The 24,512-nt window shown below is 50.3% G+C and overlaps 1 protein-coding gene and 1 long non-coding RNA gene across 4 annotated transcripts in view; one reads left to right on the top strand and one right to left on the bottom strand.

Annotated features, from left to right (window-relative positions):
* Window positions 1–24,512, bottom strand: part of WDR25 (WD repeat domain 25) — a 137,229-nt gene that overhangs the window by 105,201 nt on the left and 7,516 nt on the right. The gene's annotated exons all lie outside the window — the stretch shown is intronic.
* Window positions 10,503–13,497, top strand: LOC139079334 (uncharacterized). The gene is made up of 3 exons (XR_011532894.1): window positions 10,503–10,793; window positions 11,581–11,750; window positions 12,254–13,497. It is a non-coding gene; the product is annotated as an uncharacterized lncRNA (long non-coding RNA).

Here is a 24,512-nt window from a genome sequence, read left to right as displayed (position 1 = left end):
CAAATGCAGAAATACTGTATTTTTCCATGACCATCCCCTCTCCCTAGGCATCTTCAAGACCAGTATCTTCACCACTCCTAGGACCCACTTCTACACCAGCTAAAGGGAACCCTTGAGATTGAGAGATGATGAGGATTACTAAGCAGCTAGTACCTGGCACTGCCCTGAGCATTTCCATGGATTGTTTCGTTTAATCTTCACAAAACCACACAAGGGAAACATCACTGCAGCTCCCAAACTGTGCACGAAGCACCTCAGGGCACCCCAGCAAACTCGCAGGGTGCCAGGGGATAGCACGACTTTGTAAAGGAAATTTAACTTTTAAAAGTAACAGCTGTTGACACTATGCAGCCGACTAGCAGAGGTAGTTAACTATTTCAACGTTAGATCGCTCTGCATCTCTTTCAAGGATGTCATATCTTTGCAAAGCTAGGTTTTCAGCAGTTGCTGTGATATAAAGCAAGGACCACATGAAAATCAACGTGGAACAGGAAACGAGGGTCAGTGCCCAATCTGCCCCCACATTGGAGAACTCGTGCCCAACAGGCGTGAAGCTGTCAGGACACAAATACATCCTAAGTTGAAGGGTTCCAGCTCCTTAGCCAACAGGACCGCTGAGGTGTTTGTTTTGGCGTGGAGAGCCGTGAATGAAGTTACTATGACACTTGGCACTGTGAACTAAGAACATCTGAGACCCTCTGCACTATTTTCTCCATTTTACAGATGGGGAAACTGAGTCACCAAGAGGTTGCTCACCTAACCTTACAGAGCTAAGAGGCTGGAGTTTAAGCCCAGCTACAAAACAACACGGCCTTCACGAACCGGTTTACCACTAAATGGTTTATCAAGGATCATTTGTGTTGAAACAAGTAAGGTGATGGACAATGTATCAAAAGATCTGCTTAAACTTTGTGGCCCAAAAGTAAGAGTGTCCCATCATTTGTGAAACTTCCTACAGACTCAATTGTAAAGGAAGCATCTCCTTCTCTAAGGACAAGGTGAGGACCAGCCAGGCCTTGCATCCCTTCTTGCCACAGCAAGCTCCTCCCAGCCTTCTCATGCCCTGCCCCCTCCACTTCACACCCTCAGTCCTCACACTTCCAGTGTCAGCCTCCGTGTTGTCTTTCCATGGGTTCTCTCCTACCCATGAGCCGTTTTTCGCTATTTCCCAGTAAATAGCACGTTGCAATTTATAACTACCTCGTTAGTGAATTAATTTATTAGACTGTGAGCTAGGTATAGCTGGCCGTGGCATGGAGTCTGGCATCCCGCAGGCTCTCAGTGAGAGTGGCTGCTATTACCCGTGTCCTTCCTCCCTTGGCCAGCGGGGTCAAGAGCTGCACACCAGCAGCTGGTGAAGTGAGGCCCTCTTCTGTGCCCTCCAGCCTCCCCGGGGGCCCCTTGAGCAGAGCCAGACTCCAGGAATTCCTTCCCAGAGAGCCCCCTGAGGCCGGGGACAGGCACTTAGAGCTTTGACGGAGGCAGCTCTTGCTTTTTCCTAATCTTGGTGGCTGCTGTCCCCAAAAGCACTTTAAAAATAGAGCTTTAACTATCTCCCGCTGGAAACTCAGAAGGGCTCTGGCCCAGAGTATTCTTATTTTAAAACACTTATTTTCTAAAATGGTAAACTTTTGCAGCTACTGCAAACAATTAAAATTGAGAGAGATCCATGGGGAGATGGAAGTGGGGGTGGGTAATTATTATCAACAAAACCAATGAGAGGGAACAAATGTATTGGGCCAAAAATCTAATAAAATAAGTAAGAGAATTCTGGCGCAGCTCTGCGGGAAGCAAATTACTCTTCTGCGCCTTCACAGACAATACACGGGAGAGGCAATTTATTAACTTGCGCCATGTTGGCCTCGACATTAACCTGCATCCCTAAAGTACTTAACTCTTACCCAGGAAACTGCTTCCTTAACTTGCATTAGGACACACAGGGCCAGCGCAGGCTTGCTATTCACAGCTTCAAATTCAATTTAAAGGGATCCCTGTTCCAATTTCCTGTAGAAAGTTACTCAATGTTCTAATATATCAGTGTCAGGGAACACGGCCTTTACTTAATTTCTTCTCATTATTCATACAACCAGGCATCACCCAGAGCAATCTCTCCTCCTTTGTGCGCCTAACAGCAATGATGGGGCTTTTACTTTTCATCCTTTCAAGCGCCAGCTGCTCTGAGGTCTCCCCTTCCCTCAAAAGCACACCCTTTAGAGACCCTGATGAGTTTCCTAGGGGTCTCTAGATGGTGACATAGCTGGCAACAATGACACTCAAGTCTAACTGTCAATATTTCTAACTGACTCACGTTCTAAAGGCAATGCAGAGTCGGAAAGCACAGAGACCAGCCCCAAGCCATCACAAGCCATCATGTCACCTTAGGCCAGACATCTCCCAACAGCCTCAGACTCCTCACTTGTGAAATGACAGGCTGGGCCCAGATCACTGAGTCCCCAACCTGATATGCCAAGGAGCCGTTTGCTCAAACGCAGCCATGTGAAGAAGCCCAGTCAGGAGATCATAATACAGCGCTATTGGGGGAGAGGGAGTCTCAAGCCCCCCGGCTCACCCTTCCCAGAGGCAGCCCCTGAAAATTTCCACGGAGCCTTCGGAGCCCCCAAAGCACAGGGTGCAAACCACCGATCTATCCTGACAGGCCCCTCAAATAAAATAAGTCTACTGCTCCAAATTTCCTTTGCACAAGCAAAACATCCTTAATAAGACTATAATGGAAAAATAATTCATGCATTTTATCTCCTATTTAATGCATTTATGTATTTTCTACAATAAGCATATGTTATTTTAATAATCAGAAAAAAACAAATATTATTAAAAAGAAAATAATTCCCATAGCTTTAAAAAAAAAAAAACAAAAACACCAGAGGCACAGAAGAGCCCGGAAGGTTTGCGTACTGTTCTGGCGTCATCACCAGCGTTAACTGCTAATTACTTTCGCTCCTTTGGTGTAGCAAAATATCACAAGTGTTTGGAAAAGGTCTGATGAGTCAGCCAACGCTCTGCTCGGTGGCTCTCAGCTGCGTCATGGGTCCTATGCAGGCCTGCGTAAATATTCATGATGGCCTGGTTTGCCCTGGGCTTTAGAGACTGGGGACGCAGAAGGGTGGCCCTGGAGGGAAAAGAGACGCCGCTGAAGGGGTGGGGGGCTCAGCCCTGACTCTTCCGGGCTGTGGGACCTTCCATGGAGAACTTGACTTTCCCACATCTCAGGTTTCTTCAGCCCTAACACCCACCACATAGGGCTGCGCAATATGGGAATTTTATATATGTAAAGTGGGTTTTCAGTAAATGGAGGCATTTTTTACTTACATTTCTACTTAAATCTTGGGAGTCTGCAGTAAAGGAGAGGAGAGGCAGAGCTACCCAAAGTCGGAGCTAACACATCCCATCCCTGTCTGTTCCACCCTGAGGGCCCGGATCATCACAGGAGCCTCCTGAGAGCTCTCCCCAGGGGGCTCCCTCCCAATTCCACACACAGCAGTTCACCAACCTTCCATGGCTCCCAGTTCCTGCAGGAAACCCTCTAGATTCACCCACATGCCTCACAAAGCCCCAACCCCCACTGCAGGCCACTGCCATGACCACAGGCTCTCCCCCAGCCCCTCGCCACCGCCTGACGGGCAGGCACCTGCGCTCTGTTCCCAGGGGCCCTCAGCCTGCAGCGCCTCTCTCCCTCCCCCACCGCACCCCTGCCCCCAGGGCCAGCTCAGGTGCCTTCTCCCACCCCCATCAGGACTGGCTCTCTTCTGTGCTCCCCACATGTGGTTTACACAAGCCCAGGGTCCTTCCCATGGCCCACCTCGAATTCTTTGTCTGGATGCTCAGCAGGCACAGCAAGGTCTCGGGGAAGGGGGCAATCGCTGGCACCAAGACTCCATCTAGCAAAACTGGGCATAGGGGCCTGTTTGCGCACTAAAGTGTGAAACTGTAGTCCATGCTCTTAATAATTTTATGCTTCAAGGGACAGTGGCCTCCAAAGCCTGCAGAAAGAACATACCAGCCCTGCCAGGGGACATGTGGTCCCAAGGGTTTCTTTGATTCACAGGTACAAGCAGCCCCCTGCAGCAGCTGCCCTGGGAATGCACTAGCTTCCAACAAGGGCACCCTGAAGAAGGAAGTGGAGGAGCCCACAGGCATCCATCTGCCCTGCCTGTGACTGCCCACCCCATCCAGAGCCTGACAACCGCCACCCAACAGGCCGGCCTGGCTCATCCAAGCCAAGCTGCCTTTCCAATCTCCATCTCACCTGAGCTTGGAAGATGGATGGAGCTTTGAATTAAAAGCTTTTCCTCACTGCCTCCTGGACTCCAAGAGGTACATGGACCCAGGAGTAAACAGGGGGTTATTCATGTCAAAGGAGGACAATTACCCCAAAAATGTGAGCCCATCAATAAGAATCTGAAAGCAACTTCTCAGGAATATAGGACACAATGCAAATTAAATGTCTGAGCACTGCGTATATATCATCGCCTAATCTTGCAGAACTCTCTGGTTACTATTAAGATGTTAACTGCAGCCTCAGCCCGGCATCCATCTTCTTTCCCCGGAAGGACTTGAGCAAACTTTGTCTTCTGTGCTTAACTCGCTCCACGCCCCAACTGCTGCCTCCATCTTGCTGACTCCATGCACAAGCTCCCCGAGGTTTCCCTAACAAGTCAGCCTCCCCACACATCTGCACCTGTGGTCCTGCTCAGCAGCACTCTGTTGGGAGAGCAGTTCTGAATCAGCAGAAGGAAGAAAGAAGGGGATGAAGAAAGGAGGGGCCCATCTATGGATGTATCACCGAGTCTTTAAATCATGTTTCACATCTGCCCAAATGACTTGGGCCTGCCCCCTCTTTCTGTATCCCCATGGTGTGTCATTTACACACTCACTCATGCACAACACAAATGCCTATCCAGCACCCACTCTGTGTAGGGCAGAGAGCACAGGAAGTGTAAGATGTGGCCCTGACCTTAAAGGTCAGGGGGACATGGAGACAGATAGGGATCCGGGCTGCACGCATATGACAGGCCTAGCTCTGGAGATGCACAGGGAGGGGAATTAATGAAGCTAGGTGTGGCATGGATTCCAGCTCTGCCACTTGGTAGCAGTGTGACCTTGGGCAAGCCATCCAGGAGGGACCTGGTACCACCCATCCTGCTCACATGTACATTCCCCACTCAACTCCCAGCTCTTCACACTCCATACAGACACTACCAGCTCAAGTCTCAATTTCTTCAACTGCAAAATGAAGATAAAATGCCTAAAAGTGACTCTGGTGGAAACTGGGGCTATCCGTCTAGAGACCGTAGCACACAGTGAGGCTCAGTCAACAGCAGCTGCTTTCACTGCTCTTCTCATATCACTGAGCTGTACCCCACACCCCTCCTGGGGGTACCAAGAACAGGAAACACGCCTGCCTTTCGCTCCTCAGTCAAGCCCACACCATCAGTACTGAACAGTCCAATTGGCCTCCAAAGCTGATGGCTCCAGATCTCAGCGCTGGGATGCACCCAGCAATGTGAGACTGAGGACTTCAAACCTCCACGCTCCGTCCTCTGCTTTGAACTTGGGCCCCACATGTCTTCACCAAGCTGGAGCCTCTAAGCACTGGGAAAATCCAAGCAGCTGACGTGCTCCTTCGGGTCAGCAGGGGAGAGTGGCAAGAACACAGTCCTGGACTCCAGTCCCAGCTCCGCCACCTGCTAACAGCATGCTCCCGGGCCCCTGGGTCCTCGACTGCAGGATGGGCATGCCATCGACATCTCAGAGGTTTCAGGAAGATCAGTTGTGTGTCTGACGCCAAGCACTGAGCTAGGCCCATGGAGGGATCTCAACACATGGGAGTTGTCGTTGCTACCAAAATTCAGTCTCGGGAGGAGCCACCCCCTTGAGTTCTCGTGATACCAGACACAGTCCATGGCAGAGTGTGCGCCAGCAGAGCCACCTTCTACTCAGTGCACTCCCTCAGGCGAGCCAGAAACCAGGCCAACGGGAATTAACTTAATGCTCCATTTGGCAGTGCTTCTCTAGCTCCATCGTCCATTCTTATTCCCTGGAAGCTGCCCCGCCAAGCAAACTGGAATATTGATCGCCGCAATCATCTCAATGGAAGTCTGAGGGCCCAGCACTTCATGTGCGTTTCAATTAGAAGAGCAGGCTTGCCATCCTGCTTCATTCCAGCCAGCTTCACACTGGGCAGCCAACGGGCCCCTAAAATGTTGAGTTCATCAGCAATCTATTAATGGAATCACACCTCCACATCGATTTCATATTATCATTTCAAAATGATGCATATTCATTCTCCATCATCACTGTTAAGCACCAGGAAGGAGCCAGGAGCCACCATGCCTGTGCCAAGCTCCAGGCATCACTCAGGGCTGCCATCTCGCTGACTGTGCACCACAGTCCTGCGGGCAGAGCGGCTCTAGCCCCACTTCACAAGAAACAGGGTCGGGGGAGAGGCTGCGGGCCTTCCCCGGGCCCCAGGTAGAGAAAACCCCGGCAGAAGGCCAAGTCTGCCCAGTCCGTTGCGGGAGTCCCATTGATCCCAATAATTCCTAAGGCTTTTGCCTCCAATTCCCTCCCTGAATATTTGGCCACACGTGCTTTGGTTGGAAAGGCAGCCAGGTCATTCTAATTCCAGGGAGTCCAAGTCCGCTTCACTTCCGGCGTCGGAGCTGGGTGCTCCCCAGGATACAGAGATGGGGGAGGAGTGGCTCCTCCAGATCCAGGGTAGGGGACCTGGTGGCAGGGGTTGGAAGGGAGGAAGACCCATTTTTCTCTTTTGTCTCTTCTGAATTTTGTACCAAATTCATGTATTTCCACTCTTAAAAATAAGTTTTTAAGTGAAACAAGGAAAAACGGCTTCTTCCCCTGAGGAGGCTTAAAATCAAACAGGGGAGATCAGATGCGACCTACGAGAGAAAGTTTAATTCACCCCGACAGCCATTATGGGGAACTTGTGATATGGAAGCCCTGAGCTAGGCAAGACAGGCCCACAAATGCAGCACGACTCAGCTGTCCATTCCCAGAGAGGGAAGGACCTGCACAACGTCAAGGTGCCCCCAAAGGCTGGCCGCCTAGGTCTCACCCCCACGGCATTTTATTTCAGCCCGTGGCTCTGCTTCATGGTGGTCACAAGGTGCTATAACTTCTCTGCTTGCTTGATGACTTCCTCTGGAGGGCACACGGAGAGAAAACCTGTTCAGAACCGGGAAAGCTCATTTCAGCGACCCTGCAGGAAGAGTTGGGGGGACACCTGTAATTCTCTCACTACCTCATTTAGCTAAAATTAGCTAGGAGATCACAAAACCACTTGGCTTAAAAGGGCCTTGGGGATCACAGCTGAACTGTGAGAAACCAAAGCCGGAGCTGGCCTGACTGGCTCAGGGCCTCAGCTGGTGATCGGTGGGTCCAAACACGGACTCCTGGCCCCTGATGCATTGCTCACTCCACCCCCTGTGGCCCACCTGTCTTGTCCCTGTCCACAGTAATAACTCCGCAAAGAAATGAGTCACTCGCTTGCCCAGATCATGCCTGTGAAGTCAGAGGGTTGTTTTTTTCAGGAAAAAGCAATAACAAAGGAAGGGGGGAAAAGTGTCTTAAGTAAAGGTTGTCCTTCCTGACGTGATGGATGGAAAGCTTTTGGTGTGGGATGGAATGGTGTGTGATTATACCAAGGTAATAATGGCTGTCATATGTCAGGAGAGCAGATGCCACTACCTTTTGACAGAGGGTACTTGAGAAGAAGTTACAAATAGAAAGCTTTCCCTTTACTTTCCGAGGGGTAGAATAATAATTCACCTGAATTGTCAAGATCTGTTCCAGGCAGCAAAAACCTCCCATGCCATTATGGGCGTTCATGGGAGTAGCAGTAACAACTGGGTTTTAAAAGCCTCACACGATCGAGCAAAAGTACTTTTCAGCACTTACCACTCGTTCACCAGCACCCACCAATGCCAGTCAGCCCCCAGGAAGATGCCCCCTGAGAAGGAGCTGAAGCCCCTCCCAGGAGTCCATGCTGGGATGCCACCCCACAATTCCAGAGAGAAGACAGCGAGAGCGGGCACCACAGAGAAGGAGCTGGACGCGCCGGGCACAGAGCCCCCAGGACGAGGGCCAGGTGCCCGCTCCCGGGGGTGCATCATCCGCCTACTGCTTAGACCCTCCAGTACTTTTCAGTTTCTCTATAAGGACATGTTTTCCTTTTAGAATCAGAAGCAAAGTGAAAAGCCAAAAAAAGAAAAAAATTAAACAATTTTTTTGTTTTAAAGGACCACAAGAACCTGCTGAACCTGCTGGTACAAAACTGTGGGGAGAAAGAAGAGACCAACTCCAGCAGGGGAGGCGGGTCCATCAGAGGAGACAGCTTGAGGCAGCCCGGGCGGGCAAGGACTTGCCTCATGGGAAGCAGGGACGCAGGGACGCGTGCTGGGGGTCACCCCTCCAGGCCTGCGGAAGGGACAGGGAAGTCTAAGACACGGGGGGAAGGGAGAGGTCCTGCCTTGTGACACTTAGAACTCAGGGGCAGGACTGGTCTGAGACTCCTGAAGCAATTACAGCAGGTGATAAGCAAGAAAATGCTTAATTTGGTGGTGCAAGGGGGCTCCACGGGGGACTGAAGCCACCAAAGAGGCTGGCCAGGAGCAGGGCCAACGCTCTGGGAGCAGAGGCTGAGGCCACGGGGGAGGGGAAGAGGCCCCCTGCCCCAGGAACAGAGCAGCCGCCGATGTGCCCCGGAGGCCCAGAGGAAATATTATTGCAAGACAAAAACTGAATTATGAAATCCGCAAGCAATAATTAGTTTAAATTACTACTTCTACTTGAATAATTAAACACGCTTATTTTCACTCACTGATGTTTTATTCATTACCATACATCTTTCCTGAAAGTTGTTTTTAACGTGAATATTCTTTTATTTGCAAAGATCCCACAGAGATTTACTATGCTAATTTCAAACCTTTCTTCTAAAATAAAAACAACAATAACAAAAACACTCCAGATTATCATCCATTAGTGACTGCTGTGTGGGTCCATTATCTACTTAAGTCATAGCAACTGGCTAGAAATACTGTGGGTAGTGGTAAAGTTATTCACACACCAAAGCTTCCTTCTTTTACAATTCACTCCTGAAAGGGCGCTATTTAAATCAGCTCGAAATGATTATGAAAATAAAAAGACCTAAGTGCAGGAAGACCATTTAGGCACAGACAGAAAGTCCTTTTGCTTTTTATCACACCCTCTATTAATGAAAATGTTTTTGCATCCCACCAATAATGTTTGGATTTTATAAGTCTTATTTTTACACCCCGGAGCCAGGGTACTCATAAGCACAGTAATAAAGGCTTAAGGTTTTTATTAAGCAAAGTTACCTTTGGGAATAAGCACTAACTAAAATATAATCCATGAACGAACTCTCCCCTGCCGGGCTATTAGCTGGTGTGGGCTGAACGGCAAAACTCCAAATCTTAGCTAATGCCAACAAGCGGGGCCTGCGTGGAAGCCTGGACAAACGAGGAACGAGCCGCCGCCACCGTGAACCAGCTCCACGAGGGCCCGGGAGCCCGCAGCCTTGGAGGGGACACGAAAGCCTTCGTCACGTGCAGGCGCATGGGCTGTTCCACAGAAGTGACACGGCCGGACTTGCCAGATCACTATGACAAATATCAGACAATGTTCTCTGCGGTAAAGCGCACACACACATGTGCACCCAAACCTCGGCTCTGTTACCCAAGTAGGAACTTCTCAAGGGGAGGAGCACCCGTCTTGGAACTGGCAAGTCCTCACTGAACGTGCGTTGAGTGAAACTAAGCATCTGAAGACTTTTTAAGGTTCCAACCAAATTTCCCTTTGCCCCAGTATTCTTTTTTTTTTTTTTGCTGGGAAAGATTCACCCTGAGCTGACATCTGTTGCCAGTCTTCCTCTTTCTTTCTCCCCTCCCCAAGGTCCCAGTACATGGTTGTATATTCTAGCTGTTCTACGTGAGCTGCCACCACAGCATGGCTACCGACAGACGGGTGATGTGGCTCCACTCCTGGGGACTGAAGTGGAGCGTGCAGAACTTTAACCACTACAGTCCCCAACACTCTTTACAAGCCATCGGTCACCCAGCCCAGGAATTCCGCCACGGTGCAGAACCTGCCTCCCACGTGCAGTCTACGTCGCCCAGGAACTCGCAGTGCCACGGCCTGCACAGAGCACGTCCCCTCCATTAATACAAGTAAATCCAACTGAGTATTTTTCACATAGGTTGCAACTAGTTTTCTGGAGCAACCAGAAAGTGGATTACTCAAATTTTGGAGTTTCCAAATCAAAAATGACCATTTACTGAGCAGAATTATGAACTGTGGCACCGGTTTGGCCTCTGGAAAATGAAGGGACTCCGGAGGCCACAGGTCAGGGCTCAGTTGATTCTAGAACTCAACATTATCTGCGTCATCATTGTTAGAAGCATCCGGAAAGCAGAGGGGAGCTTCTGCTGGGCTTCTGTTTCCATGGCAACAGCTTCACTGGCCTGTCACAAGGAAAGGAATGGAAGAAGGGAATTGAAACTGGGGAGGGGGAGAGAGAGGAAGGAGGGGGCAGAAGGGAGGAGCGGCAGAGAAGAGAAGGCACCAGGGACGGGGCACGGAGGAAGGCCTGAGAAAGCAGAATGGAAAAGTAAAGACAAAGATGGAAAAGAAAGCATGAGAGGGAAAGTGAGCGGAGGGGAGGAGTGTGAGAGAAGGAAGGGTCAGGGACAGGAGGAAGCATCGTGAGCAGGGATGCGGACAGGGCAGATCACCTACAGGTGTGCACCTCTCCGGGAGCAAAGAATGTTCTAGTTTCACTCCTTAAGTGTAACACATCTCAACTTTCAGGCACTGCCTCAAGACACACTCAGTTATGAATAAACCACAGCAAAGCTCAGCAGAAGGGCCAACTCGGGGAGAGCGCCAACTCCAAACGCACACCCAGTCAACATGCACCCAAAGGTCAGGCTGGGTTACATCCAGAAGGAAATAAGATGAGGAATGGGGGCGCTATTATCACTTTAAACAGCAACCATTCAGACGAGGAACAGGTGGCACTTGATAAGTGAGCGCTCATTAAGCCTCATTAACTGGCAAACCTTCTGCTGGTCTTGCTCATGATTCAACAGGGAACAGGTCTTGAACACCAAAAGGTGTCCGGTCCAAGCTCGGCGGTCGGTCCCCGACCTGGACACCAGCAAGGGACGATGACGGGGGTTGGGTCAGCGCAGGGAACTCAAATGAAGACAAGATTCAGTCCCTTCCCTGTGCCCACTACACACCCCCACCAAAAAAAGGCCAAATCATTAACAAATAGAGATGCAAGGGCTCTAAATGCATCGTGGGATCCTGCCCTGGCTCCTGAAACAGAAAAGGGACAGTAGGGGAAACGGTGAAATGCAAACAGTCCAGAGCCTAGTTAAGAGAGTTGCATGGCTGTTCCTTTCTTCATTCTGACCAACGCCCCAGGGTCATCTAAGATGGAGGGGAAGTGGGGTAACGGGTAGACAGGAACTCTGCATTACTTTTACAACTCTCCTATAAATCTAAAATTATTTTTTAAAGTTTTCAAAGAAAAATAACAAGGACTGCTTAAAAAGAAGATTCCTGTTTTTCCAACAATGACTTATCTTTTTCATATGAAACCAATGCCCTGCATAGGGTTTAACTACCATAAAGTTTTCCTGGAATGCTGGCTGAAACATCACAGCAAAAGCTGTACTCCTGCAGAAAAGGTGAATTATTAAACTCAAAACGAGTTAGCAGTGTCCCTTCCCTCCGAAGCTAGGATATAAGGAGTGACATGCCTCCACGCATCGAGGAGCAAGGGCTCTGTCCAACGGAAACAGAACTTCCTTGAAGCATGTGCCTGCACAACCTCATCACACTCCACACTCCTCATCTCCTGCCCCGCACGTCTTCTCCGCACAGTCTCGCTCCTGTTGCTTTATGAATCCAACCCGCCAGCCACAGTACCAGCCTTGCAGCCAGCTGAGGGTAGCATGCTCCTCCACACCTTGCAGCCTTTGCACAGTCTGTTCCCTCTGCCTGGAACGTTCTTCTAGTTCTTTGCTGCTCAACAATTTCTATCCATCCTCTGAGACCTCTTGTGACTCTCACTGACACTGCCCCTCTCCGGGGGCTGTCCTTTCTGCCCCATAGCATTTCATCCTCCACCCCACCAGGGCAGTTATGATGCTGCATTGTAAGTACCTATCTACCCGTTTCTTTTTTCCAGAGTCCAGGAGTCTTTCAAGGAAGAGCAAGATGCCGTATTCATCTCTGCATCCCGCTCCCATCCCCAGCACCCAAGTATTGCAACAGATGTGGAATGAATGAAACACTACTGAGTCAAGAATGCAGGCAATTCTTGTAAAAGAGAAAATACCAGTAACAACCTTCCATCTTCTGTTAAAAGGTCAAATAGATTCTATTTGTAAGAAGTGAAGGAAGCAAGTCCTTTTAAAAGAAGTAGATTTTGTTACAGAGCGACAGGTCCATTTCCACAGACAACATAACTGCACAAGTATCCTCTTCCGACAGGGAAGCTGAAAAGCTTTTCAAAGGTTTTGGTTTCCTTGACAACAGCATTGCTGGAGACAAGCGGGGAAATAATTAAAAAGTATGTTCCCTTCGCTTCGAACTCCCTAAGTGTTTTTAAGCAGTAATGAACAGGCCACGCTCAATGTGGAAAGTGTCACTAGGGACAGAGCTGAGGGCACACGAGGGCACCCATCCTGCCACCCCGTCCGGCGGCACCTCCTCTGAACCTGGGGCCCTGAGAGAGGGACCTGAGCCACCTGCCCAGGAGGACATTCACTGCAGGAATCACAGCTCGTCCAGGTCAGACTGACAGCAACTGCACTTTCTAAGTGCCAGGGTCCGGGCCAACACCATCACAGCTAACCTTCAGTGGCCCTTTGAGCTGGGTAATTACGCTCACCGCCTTTTGGCAGGAGAGAAACTGAACTGCAGAAAAGTGACTAACAGCCCAGGCAGTCTGGCCCAGCGGCCAGCGGCCCTGCTGCACCCTCGCCTCCGGGGAAGACACGTGAACTCCTTAGGCTGATCTCTACAGAAATGCCCCCCGGGGTCCACTCTGACCCTCGGATCTCACCCCAGGGCAGCTAAGACACGGCCCTGGAAGAAACTGCCTTTCGTCTGAGTTCCACCATCCTGCCAGCCCACGGCCCCATGGGAGGCCACTTATGTTGGCTTCACTCGGGCAGGAAGAACTGCGTAACCCTTCTCCCCTGCCGTGGGGCTGTGGGAACGCACAGGGCGAGACAGAGGCACGCCAGCCCCGTGAGGGCGGTCGGCTCTGAACTTGATTTACGTGCCTCCTTCTCCTTTTCGGGGTGGCTTTTCATGGTCTATTTTGTTTTAACAGCTTTGCCGTATTTGTATCTTTTATTGTAAGCCTCCTCAAATCCTCTCTGGATTTATGATTTATAAATAAATAATAAATAAACAAACATGCCAGCTGCAAGCGTCAGCCCGAGCCCATTACCCGGGAGCATAGACGCAAACACTTCAACAGATGGGGCCCAGCCTTCACTTTGATTTAGTCCCAGCCACGGTCCTCAGAGCCCCTTCCGAAACCTGGCCCACCTCGCAGGGACGCTTCCTGCACAGATTGGAGGTGGGAGACAGGGTCCAGGTGTGTGGACAACACCACCCCTGAGACCCTCCATACCCCTGAGGTTCGAGGCCCACAGGAGTACGTAGACCGAGCAGGTGCTAGCCATTCATTCACAAGGGCTTTTCAAGCACCTACTGTGTGTTTGGCTCGCGTCCAGGAACTGGGGATACAACAAGGGAAGAGGACAAATCCCCTCCCATCATGGAACTTACAGTAGAGTTCTTCCCATTGACAGGAGAGCTAATTAAGACGCAGATGGACGAGGGGCTGGCCCACACTGACGTGTTACTTCCTGGAGTTCCCAAGCAGGAAGGTGACACGGAACAACCCCAGAAGGCAGAGGCAGGAAGGGGTGAGCTCAAATACCAGCTCTCTGCTTAGGAGCAGCGTGTCCTTCAGAGCTCTCGCTGGTCCTCAGCTTTCTCATCTGTGAAATGGGCATAAAGGTGCTGCTCAGGCTGATGACGCCAGCTCACATTACAGAGAGCCCGCTACACGCCTGGGACACTCGTGAAGTTTTCCATGGGCTTTCTTGTTTAATCCTCAGAAGACTGAGGCGGATGCTATTGTTATGCCCACTGTACTGATGGGGGAACTAAGGTCCCAAGAGTTAAAGAGCTTACACAAAGCCACACAGTGAGAAGGCGCGGGGCCGGGGTTGAGCCCCAAGTGGGACTCTGTGCTCGGCTGACTACCCTGTGCCCCTGCCGTGGGTAAAGGAGGTGTAAACGCCAGCGCGGTGCCCGGCCCAGCACAAGCACAGAAAGCAGCAGCCCTAAGGCCCACAGCCGGCCCCACCCGGCCCCCTCAGTGGAGCCCACACTGCCCAGACCTGCCCTCGGCGGCCTCCCCCCGCAGCATGGAGGGCAGCGCCGCACAGAGCACTCCTCCCCACCCGGGGCTGCTTATCTCCTCATCTTCTGGCTCCACCTTCCCATCCCCTGAAGGCGGTGCCGGCCTCTGCCCCTCCCCAACAGACCCACCTACATCCCCAACACAGGTGGACCCTGCAGGGCCTGTCATGTTGTCACGCTCCAGTCTGTTTTGAGGCCTGTTCCCCATTAACTTTCTGGCCAGCAAGGGTGTATCTGGTCCCTTCTGAGCCCCACTGGACCAACGGATGACCAAATAAAGAGAGAAGGGGAGAGACCAGGTCTCCTGACAACTCCCAGAGCTGTCTCTCTCACACACTCTGTGGCACCTGGTCACCTCTGGGACCCCCCCACGGCTCACACCACAGACAGCCAGCCTCAAACAAGGCCCAAGGAATTCACTGGCCATCCAGCAACAAGACCAGACGGCCTGGCTTATCAGCTGAGCTGTCCCCAAGTCCACCACCTCAGCCAGCAGCAGCCAACGTCACGCTGCTGAGCCGGAAAATAGGAAGCCACGTCTAGAAGAGCCCGGCTCCTGGAGAGGCCTGCTGGCGTCAATGGGCGCGCACCAGACTATTTGTTCAACGCATCAAGGCAACTGGAGTCAAATTGGATTGCAAGCCTCCGGTGCTTCTGAGCGCGGCTTAGGAGGCAATTACAGCATAAACCCCGGCTCGAAGTTCCTGATAATGCCTTCCATTTGTAAGGCTTTACAGTCTACAAAGTGGTTTCGCAGGTCTAACCTCAGCTGATCCGCACAGTCCTGAGAGGTAATTATTTCACAGATGAGAAAGCGGAAGCCAGAGAAATCGGGAGGGCTGTGCCCGCCTCATTCCCAACACTCACGGAGTGCCGAGCACCGTGCCAGGCTCGAGCGGGCGGGGGCGCCATATTGGAGGGCCGAGCTCGGGCTCTGTCCAGGGCAGTGCGCAGCCACTGTGGGCCCTGGCCAAGGGCATGCACCATTCCAGAAGGGGCCTTGGAATCCCTCACCCACACTGGCATCTACTTCTCAGCCCACTGGCAACGTGGGCTCCAACCTGCACTCAACTCTTCCATCTTCGTCCTCTTTCCAGGGAGTCCACCCCCCAAGCTGACCAGCTCTGAGTGCTGGAAAGTTCCTCCCCACACTGCACTGACCTCTTCCCCCTGCGGTTTCCACCATTAGTCCCGTTTCTGCCCAAGGAGAGAACCAGACTACGTCGCATTCCTTTGCCCACCGCAGCCCCGCCAGCACCAGGGATGGCCACCGTGCACCCCAGGCTAAGGGCCCGTGGCAGGACTCCAAGGAAGCAGGGCATTTCAGAGTCCACCTGAGCCAGAGCAGAACGGAAGAAGAGACCGGGACAAAAACAAACAACTTTTCTAGCCAGAGGTTACAATGAAAATGTGTTTTAATTTGTGTTTTTGTACCTTTCAAAAATAACACTTCAACTAGTTCAGAAAGAGCCCACTTCTGTTTATAAAAGCTCTTTGGTTTTCCCTCGGGTTGTGGGAGCTGTGTAAACACACTGTGAGTCGCGAGAGAGAAATTGCTACTTGTGAAACTTTTAATGCTAGCGTGCCTGTGAATTAGAATTCTAAACTCAGCAGGTTAAAAATGTTCTGAAAGCAATTTTGGTGTTAGTCTAAATAATTATAGATCACACTCACTTAGATAAGGGCCTTTGCCCCCTCGGGGCTCCAAGGGAAAATTCTAGGCATGACAGTTCAGCAAAATAGTTGGTTATTACGCAGGCTTTGCGGTGGCAGTGCAAATTGGTATAATCCTTTAGGAAAGCAATCTGACAGGAGACGCATCCGGACCCATGGAAATGTACAACCCTTTGACCCAGCAGTCCCACTTCTGGGAATCAATCTGAAAGAAATAATCCAACAGAAAAGGGTTTCATGCATGAAGATAACCACTTCAGCATTATCTATAATAGCAAAAATTAGAAACCACCTAAGTGTCCAAGGACAGCTAAGTAAATTACAGTTAATCAACTCAGTAGAGCATCATGGAACCAGCGAAAACTGACGACCCTCCAAAGACGCCCAGGCGGCTGGTGGCGCTGTGGCAGGAGAGGCTGGGGGGGAATGTTAAGTGGGAAAGCAAGCTGCAAGATTGCGCGCTCTGAGAAAAACACAAGCTCACACGGACCAGAAACTGATGGGCGGATGTTAAAAGGACAATCACAATTTTAGTGTCTGTTGGAATTGGGAGATTTTTCTCCCCATAGTTTTGTGATGCAGTTAAATCATCTTCACAAAGGGCAAGAGGGAGGGCAGGGAGAAGGGCCAGGGGGACCGAGGGAGGCTGGGACCCTCCAGGATCATGTTTTGGTCACACGGTTTGGAGAGCTAACCAAGCAGGAGGAGGCAGCCACACGGCTGGGGCTGAACCGCCACACATCCACCAGAGCTGGGACGTGACACTGTGTTTACCAACACGGACGTCCCCCCGGGATGGAACCACAGACGTAAATAAAACCGTGGTTCTCAAATCTCTCGTTCCCTTTTACTTCCTCTAAAGTTAGCAAGGACCCCAAAGATCTGCTGTGCATGCGGGTTTTATCTATCCATATGTAGCATGTTAGAAATTAAAACTGAGGACAGTTAAAAATACGTATTGATCTCTGGAAAAGTAACAATAATAAACCCACCACGTGTTAACATAAATAACATATTTCTTCTGAAAAATAACTACATTTTCCAAGACAAAAAAAATTAGGGAGAAGGCATTGTTTACATTTTTGCCATCTCTTTAATAGCTGGCTTAATACAAATCAGCTGGGTTCTCAAAAGTGCTTCTGTGTTTAATCTATCGCAACAGCACGTGTCCCGTAGCCTCTGGAAAGCTCCACGCACATGCATGATAGAGTGACAGTGACAAAGGCAAATAACTCCTAGGTACTATTATGAAAATGCTTTTTACCCCAACAGACCCCAGGAAAGGAGAGTGCAGACCACGCTGAAACCACTGCCATAAATTACGGCATTAACAGCTGCTGCTCACGTACGTGGGGGCATTAGCTGGGGTGGGGGGGGGGCAGGGGAAGGACTTAAATTACATGTATAGCTGGAACTCAATGATGTTCAATTTCCTTTTTTTTTCTTTAAGACTGGATGGAAATATACCAAAAAGTCTACAGTCATTGCCTCTGGGTGGAAAGATGATGGCAATTTTTTCCTTTATACCTTCCTGTTTTTCCATAGCGTATGTGTATTTCTTTTATGGTCAAAAACAACATTTCTTTTCCAAGGAAAGGTTTGGGTAGCAGTGGTGTACCATGCCCCGCGGAATAAGCTGGATGGGAAGAAGGTCATTTTAAATCATTAGCAGCCAGCGTCAGTGAGGGGGAGCGTCACGGAGCAGCGCAGCTCCTTAGCATGCCGATCGATCCCTGGCACCCAGCACACATTCATCACGGGCGCACGGCCTGCCCCGGACCCACGGAGAGCCTGCCAGAGATGACGAGAATTGAAACTGGCTCAAGCTAATCACTGCTAGATGAAGGTCAAATATAGGTGACTATTTATCAGATCTTGGGATGCGCGAGGACACGCCGTGCTCTAAAGCCACAAGACAACACAAAGGGAAAAGTCCGCAGACTTGGGCACAAAAAATGTGAGGTTTTCTCTGTAAGAAAAAATAAAATAATTAAATACCAAAACTCAAAGTCAAACAACGCATCACACATGGCGGGGGCAGGGGGAGATATGATGACTGACAGGTCAATATTGTTAGTATGTAAATTGCCCAGATGAGAGAAACACTAAAACTACAGGAGATTAATGGACAGGAACCACGGCCACACACGCTTATTTAGCATTAACGAGGTGGCAAGCCCCCTTCTAGAAGAGCTGCACACAAATGAACTCATTTGGTTCTCAAACAAGATACCATTAGAGTAGCAAACGCTTAAAAAAGTGCTAATTCTACCACCTTCCAGGGTAAGAAGACACGGTCACATTTACACATAAATGATGGTGTGTGCCGTCAATGGAAGGCTACGGAGCCACTAAAAAGAATGAAGTAGATCTGTGCACTGAGAGGAAAAATTGTGCACAAGACGTGAGCGACAAAACCAGCAGGAGGACGGGCTAGAGCGAAGTTTGCATGCTAAACACTGAGGCCCCAGCTCAGACGCCAGACTGCAGCCTGCCCATTCCTTTCTGGGAAACGGACCAGGCTGAGAGAAAACACCTGAGATATGCACATTTGGGGGTCCTGCAATGAGCACCTGCTTGCCGCCTCGTCACCTACAGCAACCTCACTGTGGACAAGCCACACACACACACACCCCACACACACACCCACGCACCCACACACACCCACGCACCCACACACACCCACACACCCACACACCACACACACCCCCCCCCCCACACACACACACACACACTGAGCCTCTGGTCAGATCAGCTTTTTCGGGCCTCCCTCCTGATTCTGAATGAACAGCAGAAAATCTCTAACATGAAACACAAGACACCAAATCAAGACAAAAGGACCTTCAGAGACAGAAGGGACAGAAACATCTCAGAAAACACAGGAAAAGCTTCAAAGAACTCAGAGCACTAAGAAAAGACCTCGTAAATATGCAATAAAAAATAATATACTAGATTAAACAAAGGAACATTCAGAAAACAAGAAACCCCTTGGAACGTAAAAATATGATAGCACAGAACACTTTTATGAATATGTTATACTTCAGTAAAAAAGTTTACATATGTGAGCGTATGAGAAATACAAAATCGAAAAAAAGAAGGATTGAAAGATAAAGTGGAAGAAATTTCCCAGAAAAATAAAACAGAAAGGCAAAGACAGAGAAAACCAGAGAGAAAAGACAAGTAAATGAGACGCTCACTTCAGAGACACCCAGGCCGTCCAACAACCAGAGTCCCAAAGTCAAAGCCCCACCCGGGGAACAGCCCGGGGTGTCCCCATCTCTCCACAGCGCCCGCTCCATGGGGGGTCCGAGTCCCTGGGCCTCCCTCTTGGTGGGAAGACACACCTGGAGGCAGCTCGAGCCCCCTGGCAGAGCAGAGCCACGGGGCCACGTCTGCGCCAGGTTTCTAAGCCTGTCTGGTCCTCCGGGTCTCAGCCAGGGCCACAGAGTTCTGAGAGGTTTCCAGGCATGTTCTCTTCTACCTTGTCAAGGAAGGAAACTTCCAGAAGCTTGTCCAGGGAGGCTATGTGAAGGTAGGCTCCCAGGGATCCTGGGCTGACACCACCGGCCTCACTCACAGGCATGTTCTGACCGCTTCTCACTGCCTTGTCCCTGAGTCCTGCTCCACGTCCCCGTCACAGGGTCTGCAGAGGTTGCAGTGACTTACTCACCCGTTCTCTGGAGGGGGAAAAATACTAGCAATTTGAGGGGGACATGACCATCCCGTAATTTTTAAATGCCAGTTACAAAAACGAAGTACCTGAAAGCCAGCTGACACACATGGGACAAAAGACTGGAAGGAGACGCTGTGTGCGAAATGCTCACTATGCCTGAGGGTCTACGGTTACAGTGTTAACTTCTGCTCTTTTTTTTTTTCATTTTTTCCCAAAGTTTTACCACTTTTATGATAAAACAAAGTTAAATTAAGACAACTCATTTTTAAAAAAAGGAGAAGGGCAAAGCCAGCACTGGAGTAGACGGGCAGCTTTAACAGCCTTCTGTGTCCACGTGCTAAGGCAGCGAGGGACAGTTTACTGGACTGTCTCAACTCCTAAGTGTGCCAATTTTGCAATCTGCATTTCTCAATTACATTAAAAGCATTTTCCCAAATTGCTCTATTCTTCCCTTAATGACACGAGCCGAGACTGGCTGCGGCTGGGCACCTGAGGACAGCCAGCCCCCAGCAGGCACGCCGCCCTGCCCTGGGCGCACTCAACAGTTTAAGTCACACGGAATGAAGTTTTCCGAAAGCAGAAGACGCAGCTTGGGCTCTGCCACACTTTCCTTCTCTTACTCCTCCTTCAACCCAAGGTTTTCTTCTGAAGGCGCAATCTTGCAAGGCCCTTCTGGCAAGCACACAAGAAGTGGGAAATGCCTCATTTCTTGGCCCCAGAAACGTCACAGCTTTCATACGGGGGAGAGGAGTGTCAAAAAAACTTCACTTCCCACGAAAAGAAGGTTCCAGCTCGGGATCTCCAGCTCTTCCCGGAGGCTCAGCAGCCCTGCTGTGGACCAGCCTGCAGCCCCCACTCCCAACCCTGGGACAGGTCAGATGACCGTGAACTGACCCTGGAAGGGTAACACTCAAAGGCAAGGGAGAGGAGCACACAGCATCCAGAGAGGGAAGCACTCGAACACTTCCTACGCAAGTTTCCAGCTCCGCACTGCCACCTGACCTGGCTGTGTGCAAGTGTCTTCCCCTCTCTGGGCCTCTGTGAAATGAAGATGGCACCAGATGATCTCTGTGTGCACAAGCGCACACACACGCACGCACCACCCATTCTCTCCTTGCCGTCACCTAATTACCCTCGATGCACTGTGAATCATTCACTCCCCAAACACCAAACGCCCACCCTGGCAAGCCGACCCTCCTCCCCAGCTGTGCGTCTCTCATTTTCAATTGATCTGCCTCATGCCTGGAATACATTGCCAATCATCTGCATAATGCCCCATGACTCCTCGCACCACACATCAAATCATTTCTCAATCTCATTGTGTAAAAGCCATCAAGAATAATTCTTTCAAAACTGAAATGAACCCTCACTCTGGCACTTGGATCAGAAATTCCTTGTCTTTGAACCTGAGATAGATTACTTTCTACAAAGCACATCTAAGATACCCTAACACAAGCAGACAGGCTAACAATGATAAATCAGCGGGACCCCACAACACATAAAAATGCAAAGCCAACCAGCACACGCATCATTCCCTCCTGCCCTTTCCAGAACCACACGGTTTGGAAGCTGGGACAGGCTTGGGCACCACTTGGGCGAGGGGAGGTGTCTCTCCATCCTTTACTCTCAGAGGCAGGCGAGCAGAGCGGGGTTTTAGCTCTCTTTACTTAGGCTCTGTAGACTGACAGTCATCTTCCCATCTTGCCTCTACCAATTACCAGCTGTGTGACAATGGACAAATCCCTTACCCTCTCTGTGCCTCCACTGCCTCATCTGTGAAATGGGAATAAGAACAGCCCTAGCCTCTTGGCCTGTTGTGAAGATGAGATGGAGTGTTGACAAGTGGGCCTAACAGGTGGTAATCACTCGGGGATGGTTGGCTGTCTCCATCCTCTCGTTTGTCTTCGCAGTCAGAGGTCACAGCCGGCAAGCGGCACAGTGAGACCCCAATCTGGGTCTTCAGTCCCCAGAACAAAGTCCTTTCCTTCAGACGCACGTGGGAAGGGGCCCGAGGAAGGGGGCCCAGCTGGAGAAAGGCGGGCGTCTCTCCAGTGCCCATGGACTCGCTCCCCTGGGTCTCTGCTGTTAGACGGCTTCCCAGCACCACTAGCGCCTCCGACGCAGAAACGCTGTGACAGGCCGGGCGCCATGCAATTGCCTTCTCCTCCATCGCGGTTTAAACATGACCATTTGGAGGGTGGACCCAGCCCTCCGATGCAAACCTTCCAAGTGGGCAGCTCATGAAAAGGGAGTGGGGAAATGGCTTGGGACAGACAACCCCAGAAACTTTTTACATTTCAAAAGTATCTCAGGAACACTGACATTGAAACTCTCGAAAAACGTGTGTGCATAGACTATGAAAAGATTCAAACAAAAACAAGAGTTACATTAACTTGGAAGATTCTGGCCGACTTGTTTTTTCTCTAATTGTTTGTAACTCATCCACAGGGACGGGGGGTTGGGAACACTTCTGCAGCCCCTCCTGTGTGCGAGGCACTGACCTGCATCTTCTCCTTTCTTCTCCACAGCAACAACCCTAATAGGTAGCCATTATCCCCATTTTACCAGTTGGAAAACTGGGGGATCAGAGAGGCTAAGAGATTTTCCCTAAGTCACACAGCTCCCAAGCAGCACATACAGAACAGGAACCCAGGAGTCTCATCCAGCAACAGCACTGAAGGTTTGAATCTGTGCAGGCTCCGCTCACCACACACAAAGGCTTTAGCTAAAGCCTGAATGGAAACCCAAGCCCATCTTAACTGCATTCAGGCAGCAAAGACGACGGCCTTAACCGACAGCCATGTTCACTGCAGCGCTATCTTAAACGAAGCAGGAAATGACAGGAAAGAACACGCAGGTGACAAAGCAACGTTTGGCATTTGAGACAATCATGAAAGTATGTTTGGGGAAAGGGTTTAACAAGGTACAAAAATGCCCCTGACAAACGGTACAAAAGATGGGGGACGGGGGAGCAGAATCAAAACTGCACACGCCCTGCAAGGGGTGCCACTTCTGCAGACGGGAGGGCCGCAGGGGTCCCGCCACAGGGGTCCCGCCGCAGGGGTCCCGCCGCAGGCCTGGTGGTAACGAGCTGCCGACTCAGGGCCAGGACGCTCGGTGGTCCCGGGTGCTCCTTCACACTACACTTCTCTGCATCTTCAAAAAGTTTTTCACAAGAAGCATCTATTACATCCATGATCAAAAATGAAAAGTTTTCTTCAGCGTATTTAAGGGAGCTTGTTATTGAAAGAACTCCTGGAGCCAGTTACTGCATAAAGCAAACAAACAACACCTAATTCATACATTTTATTTAAAATCTCCCCGCGTCTCAGAACGCCGGATCTTCCCACGCGCACAGTAGGTCCGTGGGAGCGAGAGGCAGGCCATGTGCCTTTGGGAGCCCTTTCGGGGCCAGCAGAGGGCTCAGCACATGGGGCGACCATAGGGGCTGCCTGAGCTTGGTTCCCGCAGACAAAGTTTGTGCTTTTTCCTTCAAAAAGGGCCTCAAAGTCTGAATTCTATCTTTCTGTGCAGTGGGTATTCAAACGTATTGAGCCAAATGAGGACACAGGGAAATGAAAAGAGAATGGAAAAGGGCATTCGTGCTGGGATTACAATGATGAGGAACAGACGCGCGCCGCAGACAGGGGCAGGAAGGGACCGGCGGGAAGGGAAACAGAGCGTGGGGGCGGAATTATGAGTCACTGTTTTCGTTTACTTAATTTCTCAAGCTGAAAATTTTTCAAAACTAATATAAGCATATTTTACAGCTCACAGAACATTTACAGCTTATTAAAGTGAGTATCTTCCCACCGTACGGTACCCGATTGAAATTTATGAATTCCGAGCCACATTCTAGGGAGACGGAGGCACTGACACGCCACGTTCCTCAGACTCATCAGCTGGATTGTGTTGTTTTCCTCCCCATCAGAAAAGAAATAGCATTTCAGTAAATGTTACCTTGCATCAAGGGTTCTTCCACGTTCTAGAAGCTCGGGTGGGCTCTCATGTGAAGGCCTACTGTGCCCCCTAGTGGCGAAGAGGATTTATGCACTTAAAACACAATCCTTTCCCAAAGGCTGGAAATGAAATCCAAAAATTTTTCGTCTTTATTGATCACTTAACATGCACAAAACCTTGTGTCAGGTGCTACCGAGAACATAAAAATGGGTCTGGTGCAGTTCCCATGCTCAAGAAGCTTACAGGCCACCAGGCGGAGCAGATGTGGTCCTGCGAGTATGCAGCTAGAACGAGGCGGTACCACAGAAAGGAGGGGAGAAGACTCCTGGGAGAGCAACAACGCGAGCACACAGTAAGCGCCTACTATGTGCCAGGCACCACACTAGGTAATTCATATCCGACATTATTTACTTTTCACAACAACCCAGCAAGGCATACATTATCTCCACTTTACATACACTGGTTGAGGCTCAGAGAAGTTAGGTAACTTGCCCGAAATCACACAGCCGGTCATGGGCAGAGGGAGGATTCAGACTAAAGTCCTGTGACCCCAGCCCCCAAGCTCTTCCCTCCTTCTTGATCCAGAGGGGGGAAAGAAGGCACTCTGGCAGACTTTAACGAAAAGACAAGGGGACAGGCACTCTAGGAAGCGAACACAGAGTTGGGGGGTGTCCTGTCCCATGACCTCTTCCAG

Source organism: Equus przewalskii, chromosome 25, assembly GCF_037783145.1.
Source record: "Equus przewalskii isolate Varuska chromosome 25, EquPr2, whole genome shotgun sequence".
Taxonomy (NCBI): Eukaryota; Metazoa; Chordata; class Mammalia; order Perissodactyla; family Equidae; genus Equus; species Equus przewalskii.
This window is presented reverse-complemented; position numbering and strand designations above follow the sequence as displayed.